Source organism: Vulpes vulpes, chromosome 8, assembly GCF_048418805.1.
Source record: "Vulpes vulpes isolate BD-2025 chromosome 8, VulVul3, whole genome shotgun sequence".
Classification (NCBI taxonomy): Eukaryota; Metazoa; Chordata; class Mammalia; order Carnivora; family Canidae; genus Vulpes; species Vulpes vulpes.
This window is the reverse complement of record NC_132787.1, coordinates 63,346,373-63,353,481: the sequence shown is the minus strand read 5'-3', so window position 1 is coordinate 63,353,481 and position 7,109 is coordinate 63,346,373. Positions and strand designations below refer to the sequence as shown.

At 42.6% G+C, this 7,109-nt stretch overlaps 1 protein-coding gene and 1 non-coding gene across 2 annotated transcripts in view; both read left to right on the top strand.

Annotated features, from left to right (window-relative positions):
* Nucleotides 1–1,300: 1,300 nt before the first annotated feature.
* On the top strand, nt 1,301–1,403 carry LOC112916910 (U6 spliceosomal RNA). The gene has a single exon (XR_003234370.1). It is a non-coding gene; the product is annotated as a U6 spliceosomal RNA (small nuclear RNA).
* Nucleotides 1,404–4,607: 3,204 nt separating this feature from the next.
* The window catches only part of M1AP (meiosis 1 associated protein), an 80,822-nt gene continuing 78,320 nt past the window's right edge, over nt 4,608–7,109 (top strand). The window contains exon 1 of the mRNA XM_025994471.2: nt 4,608–4,638. The gene's annotated coding sequence lies outside the window, so the exon portion shown is untranslated. The remainder of the gene's footprint in view (nt 4,639–7,109) is intronic.

The following is a 7,109-nucleotide window of genomic DNA, read 5'->3' as shown; positions in this document are numbered from 1 at the left end:
CTTCCAGTGGCGGGTTCGGTCCCCTCCAAAAGCTCGAACGGCCGTACATGGCGTGTATCATGGATACACACACCAAATTTCTCAAAAGTATTATTTTAGCAAGCATCTAACAAACTGCAAATAGATAATTGCAATGCAAAGTGATTTATGTTTGCTGTAATAACGTTAAATAAATGCTCAGATTTAGGTTTTGCCTGAGCAAAACAGGAAGTTTTCAAAGAAGTGACGTGTGAACTGAATATCCAAGGATGAGTACGCCTTCCAGAGCGAGGGGCAAAGACTACCTATGGATATATCCTTTTGGAAATCCTACAGACAAGACGAACACAGGGCCTGAAAATAACTCACAATGTTCCCCCATCCCAATCCCTACCTGCTCCTTCTTCAAGTACTTTGTACTCCAATTCATAGCCTTGCTGGTAGTCTTTGCATTCTCCTCTTTCATCCCCCATGTTTGGTTATCTAGGCTGCATAACAAATGTAGCAAATTAACATCAAAATTTAGTGGTTTTTAAAAAACAATAAACATTCATCCTCTCTCACAGTTTCCTTGTGTCAGGAATTCTGCTTAGCTGAGTTGTCTAGTTCCCAGTGTCTCAGGAGCTTTTGGTCCTGATGTTGAATAGGGCTGCCGTCATCTGAATGTTTGACTAGGGCCGGACAATCTATTTCCAGGACGGCTTAATTCCATGCCTGGCAAGTTGATAGTGGCTATTGGCAGTAAATCTCAGTTCCTTTCTACATGGACTTCTCCATGGGGTTGTTGGAATGTCCTCAGAATATAGAGTTACTTTTTCAGAGCAAGTGATCCAAAAAAGCAAGGTGAAAGTCACAATACCTTTTATAATCTAGCCTCAGAAGTAAACTATAATAATTTCCGCCACATTCTGTCCCTCTCACAGGCCAACCCTCATGCACTGTGGGTAGGGATTACACAAGAGTGGAATACAAAGATTACAGGGGGCCATCCTGGAGGCTGGCTATAACATTCACATGTAAGCAGTCATCCTGACCTGTTAATTCTGCCTCATAAATAACTTAAATTTGTCCTTTTCTTTCCATTATTGTCATAGTTCATGACTTTATTATTGCTCACCTAGACTATGCAATAGTCTCATTAAAAAAAAAAAAAAAAAAAAAAAAACCTGCCTCTAACCTCTCCCTTTCCAGATTGCCATCAGAGTAATCTATCTAAAGTTCACACTGTGGTTTATTCATTCAACAGCTATTGAGGACCTACTATGTGGTAGGCATTTTTTTAAGTACCAGAGATAAGAAAATAATTTAATACATAGTTTCTGGGCTTTGGCAGCACATATACTAAAATAGTAACAATACAGAGAAGATTAGCATGGCCCCTGTGCAGAGACACACAAAACATGGTTCCTGAATTCAAATTGCTTAGTCTAGAAGGGAAAATAGACATTTGAGATTGATACATCAAGTCTTCTCTCTGAAACATTTTTCCTAACACACCAGCCTCAACACAATAGGGCCTCCTCTGAGCTAATTCCTCTGGCACCCATACATGCCTCTCCCTAACTGCTTGTCAGCAATCTAACTTAGACCTTAGTCTCTTCTCTGAACATAGTTTAGATATTGATTTTTTTTGTCTCTTGGTTTTTTTCAAAAATCTTTTTCAAATTTTTTGAGAGCAACATGCAAGTTCTTTTTTATATTGCCACCTAGTCATACTTAAATACATTTGTAATATATTAGTGAAGTAAACTTTCACAAAGTCATACACTGTATTTCTTTAATTCAGAAGCTAAACCCCGATATTTTCTATTGCATTTTATTCTATCTCATTTTTAAAATGTTTGTTGCGACCACTAAATTGATTTTACTATTAATGGGTTGAGATCCCTACTTTGAAAAAAATCATTGCTCTAAGCTGTCTCACTCATACTAATTTAATTAATATCTATTTCTTAAATCTACATATCCAGTTCATATTTTTCTCTTCAGGTACTGACACATACATCTAACTGCCTATGGAACATCTCCACTCAGTATCCTACAGGCACTTTGCTTTCAACATGTCCAAAACCAAACTGTCATCCTTACTCCTACACTAGCCTGGGTAACTGGTAGAACCAACGTTTCTTATATCTGTATATAGCACCATTATCTTTCCAGCTATCCAAGCCAGAATATTTGTATTCATTCTTCAATAAATATTCATCGAATGCCTACTATGTTCTAGGCTCTGTTGTTCTGGCTTCCTCCTAATCAATCTAATTATTTACCAATACCTATTAATTTTAACTCCTAAATGTCTCCATCACATCTCTGCAACCCCCTACTAACACCTAACTCAAGCCACCATCATCTCTTGCCTGGGCTACTTCTTACTCCAGTCTTGCTTCCATCACTAGCCACCAACCACCCCAATTCCAATCCCTAATCCATTCCTCTCAGGGCAGATAGAATGTTCTCTCCAGTACACAAATCAGATCACTCCTCTGCTTCAAATACTTCAGTCCAGCTCGCCACCATACCTTCATTATGGGATGAAATCCAAAATCCTTAATATAGTCCACAAGACCTTACATATTCTGGCCCCTTGTCTACCTCTTCCATGTACTGTGCTCTGGACTAGCTGAGCTTCTTCATTTCCTCAGAATTCCCTCTGCATAGAATGTTCTCCATTTCCCTTGCTTGGCTAACTCCTATTCACTCTATTGATTAAGCTCAGAATGATAATCTCTTTCTCTAGGAAGCATGCCCATATATATATGCAGGTTGCTTTCTTGGCAGTTTGTGATCCTCAGAGTTTAGTAGGGTCTTGAGGAAATTATGTCATAGTTCCCCACATCTAGCACAATCTTTGGCACATTATCCAATAAATGCTACTCCAGATGGATAAAACAATTTATAGAGAAAAAGAGAAACTTCTTGTAGCTGGGAGCAATAGGGATGTGCAAATGGGATATAATTTGCAATTAGAGTGAGGATAGTGTTGGTGTTGAGCCTGCTAAGATAGGTGGCGTCAGTTATAACAGACCTTGTAACCAAACCAAAACAAGAAAGAGAAACAAAAACAAAACAATGTGTAAGCAAAGAATGACATGATCAAATATATTTTTACAAGAATAATTCTAACATGAGTGTATAGGACAAACTGGAGATTAGAGGCAGGGAGACAAATTTGGAGTATGTAAGAAAGAAGATATGTTGAGAAGCTACACTTTATATTAAAATACAAAAGTCTCTTGACCAGATTACACCCAGGAGCCTGGGCTACTTCTTCTTCTTCTTTTTTTTTTTTTTTTTAAGATTTATTTATTTATTCATGAGAAACAGAGAGAGAGAGAGAGAGAGAGAGAGAGAGAGAGAGGCAGAGGAAGAAGCAGACTTCATACAGGAAGCCCGACGTGGGGACTTAATTCCGGGTCTCCAGGATCAGTCCCTGGGCTGAAGGTAGCTCTAAACCGCTGAGCCACCCGGGCTGCTTCTGATTTTACTCTGAGGAGCAGTTGAAGGGAGCAAAATTGGTTGAGTAGGACTAAAACATCAGCAGGTGGCTCTTTTCCTATTGGTTCTAATTTGTCCTGAATCACTTATTGGTAAAATGATTTCCTCTCCACCAACCTGCACAGCAGGCAATGAACTGGGTGAGGGATGGGGACAGACAACAATAATAAAGAGGGAGAGGGCAGCCCAGGTGGCTGGGCGGTTTAGCGCCGCCTTCCCCCCCGGGGCCTGATCCTGGAGACTCCGGATCGAGTCCCACGTCGGGCTCCCTGCATGGAGCCTGCTTCTCCCTCTGCCCGTGTCTCTGCCTCCCTCTCTCTCTCTGTGTGTGTGTCTCTCACGAATAAATAAAATAAATAAATAAATAAGTAAGTAAGTAAGTAAATAAATAAATAAATAAATAAATAAATAAATAAATAAAAAGAGGGAGAGAGGAGAAAGTGCTTGTCCACTTCTGGTTTGGTATTAGCATTATCTTTTCCTCTCTTTTGGGCTAATTCAGATAATTCCCCTTCATCCAGAGTTGGAGACCTGACCAGCCGACTGGTAAGGACCAGGACATGCCTATGTCAACTGGATTTTGTCAAAGGGACTATAGGAATCAACAGCTAGCAAATGGGAATGAGCATGAGTAGAGAGGGGCAAACCCTCTTGGAAGGTAGAGGTTGGAAAACGGTTTTCTTGAAAAGTAGACTAAACTCTAACTTCCATGAGGGCATGTGTGTCCACTGTACCCCAATCATAGCACAGTGCCTGGCACATAGTGTGCCCTCAACAAATATTTATTGAATAAAAGAGTGACCCGACTCAACAAGTGAATGAATGATGTGGAAGAGAAAGGTTAAAGCTAAGGACACAATGGAGGTGCCACTGGAAAGTCGGGGGGAGGGGCAGTACAGGAATGTGTGATTGGGGATGGGAGTAGGCTAACGAGGAAGTGTCAAGGTTAGCCCAACAGTCTCCACAGAGATCCAAAACCCTACCTCGGGGCCAAAGTGGGGCCATTTTCCCCCGCGCCTGGGGTCTTGGAGACTGCGGTGCTGAGGTAGGCGCTGAGGCGGCCCGGAGGCTGCGCGCGCAGTGAGCAGCCCTGCGCAGACGACCTCCGTCTGACCCGCGCTTTCCTCGGCGCAGGCGCACTCCGATAGCCAGGAGGCCCAGGTAATGGAGGCTTTGCCTTCCTGAGGAAGGAGTAACAACCTCACTTTTCCCTGCCTGGGGGCAGGGGGAGGGCTGATGGCCTTAGCGGGAGGACAGCCCGGAGCGGGTGGAGAGCGCCGCGAAGGGTGGGCTTGAGCCGAGCTGGGGCGGCCCTCAGGTAGGTGTTGGTGGTCCCTGCCGAGGCAGCGCCGACGCACACCAGTCCTCAGCCACCGCCGGCCCGAGCGGCCTCTCCTTGCGAGTGTCTGACGGGCCGCGACGCCGCGTCCCCTCGGTGGGCGCTCCTAGGCCTCGCGGCTGGGCCGCCAACCCGCCAGGCTCGGGAGGCCCCGTGCCTGGGCCGCTCGACCACGCTTTGGGGGGGAAGTGGGCGGAAACCAAGACCATGTTCGAACTTCTTGTAAAGTCAAGAAAACAGAGACTCTTTAAGGCCAAAGAACATGTTTTGGGTTTTTTTTTTTTTAAACTTAGAAAAGTGAACGTTTTAGGGCCCACGAGAACCTATTAGTTAATTATTATTTTTTTTTTTTAATGAAGTGCCTCACGAAGGCAGAAGTGCTTAGGATCCAAGAAAAAAATTTTTTTAAGATTTTATTTATTTATTCATAAGAGAGACGCAGAGAGAGAGAGAGGCAGAGACACAGACAGAGGGAAAAGCAGGCTCCCTGCAGTGGGCCCGATGTGGGACTTGATCCAGGGTCTCCAGGATCCCGCCAAAGGTGGCGCTAAACCGCTGAGCCACCCAGGGATCCCCAGGACCCAAGATATTTTTAGTGTGACCCTGCAAGAGGGAGAACCCATTGAATCGTTTATCACATACAGTATCCCAGGAGCTTTATATAAAGGCTATAGGAAAGCTTTTGTGAGGGCCTATAAAGGGCCCTAACCTATTAAGACCTAAAGTCTGAGACCTAAAGGACAAGTCCGGTTAAGAAGAGTAATGATGTAAAAGAACTTCCAGCAGCTGCAAGGAGCCACAGTGAGAGGCCCATGCGCTTATGGACCTGAAAGGTGCCTCAGGACCAGGATAGGGTGGAAGGGGGGGCAGGGGATGGCATGGCATGAGGTTGGAGACTTGGGAAGGAGGTACATGCAGCACTTCGGTGCCAGAATAAGTATTTTGTTCTAAATGTAATTGGAAGCCATTGAAGGGTTTTTGGTAAGGGAGTAACTTGATGGCTTTTGGTGGTTCAAGGCCAGTTCCAGGTTTAACCAATTTACAGGGAGACACCAATAAGTGGGTGCTTGAGTAAAAATGAAAAGTTATAGGTTGAAGGATAGCCAGATTCTGCTTAGTATTATGCCCAGATACATCAGCTGCATTAATTGATCATGTTTGAAAGTAGAGGGAAGAGAGCTGCCTCTTACCTCATTTGAGGTACACTCTTGAAATTGGGCTCAAGTGTGGAATCTAAAAATGACTTGTGCAAGCTAAAACCGTTCAAAGTGATCTTAACCATCAATGGGGAAAAGTTACATTTGTCTCAGAACCTTTCAAAACTGTCAAAATGTTGAAATCTGTCATATTATCAGCTATAAGTGGGAAATAAATAGTAAACTAGTACCTGTTGAGCATACTATAATGTAAAATGTTAGAAACATTGGATATCAGAATATTCTATTTCTTTGTTAAAAAAATTATCAAAAATAGTTTGAACAGTGCTTGTGCTCTTCTCATGGGATAACTTATGATGGAGCAAGCATCCTTTCTATGTCTTTTTTTTTTTAATTTTTATTTATTTATGATAGTCACAGAGAGAGAGAGGGGGGCAGAGATACAGGCAGAGGGAGAAGCAGGCTCCATGCACCGGGAGCCTGACGTGGGATTCAATCCCGGGTCTCCAGGATCGCGCCCTGGGCCAAAGGCAAGCGCCAAACCGCTGCGCCACCCAGGGATCCCTCCTTTCTATGTCTTAACTGTCATACTCCTTTCTAATTTTGGATCAGCTTCCAACAGAAGCTAGAGAGGGGGACTAAAAGCACTTTCTACATTAAATAAGACCTCTGTCTGGGGGCCTGTGTGAATCCATGTGTTGATCTCAAATTCAGCATTACATTGATCTCATCCACTTAATTTGAAAGTAGAGTTAAAAGATATGATATGTACTTGCTGAATACATTAGTCATTGATTTGGATTTCTAGTTCAAGAGTACTTTTAATAGGTTAGCATATTCATTTGCTTATTTGTTCAGCTGTACCCAACACATAATTGGAACTCAATAAAATATTGTTGAATGAACAAATGCTGAGTTCCACTAACCAAAAAGGAAAGTTTGAAGGGAAATAACTTCACAGATTAATTTTGATGAACACATTTATCTGTGCACTCAGATCACTTTCCAAAGGGTTTCTGAAAATTATCATAAATAATATAATATTTCTCTTGGACCTGGGGAAATGAAATAAGTTTTTCTTTTCCCTGCATTATTTAGCTAACAGACAATTATATAGAGTTATTTTAGTTCCCAGA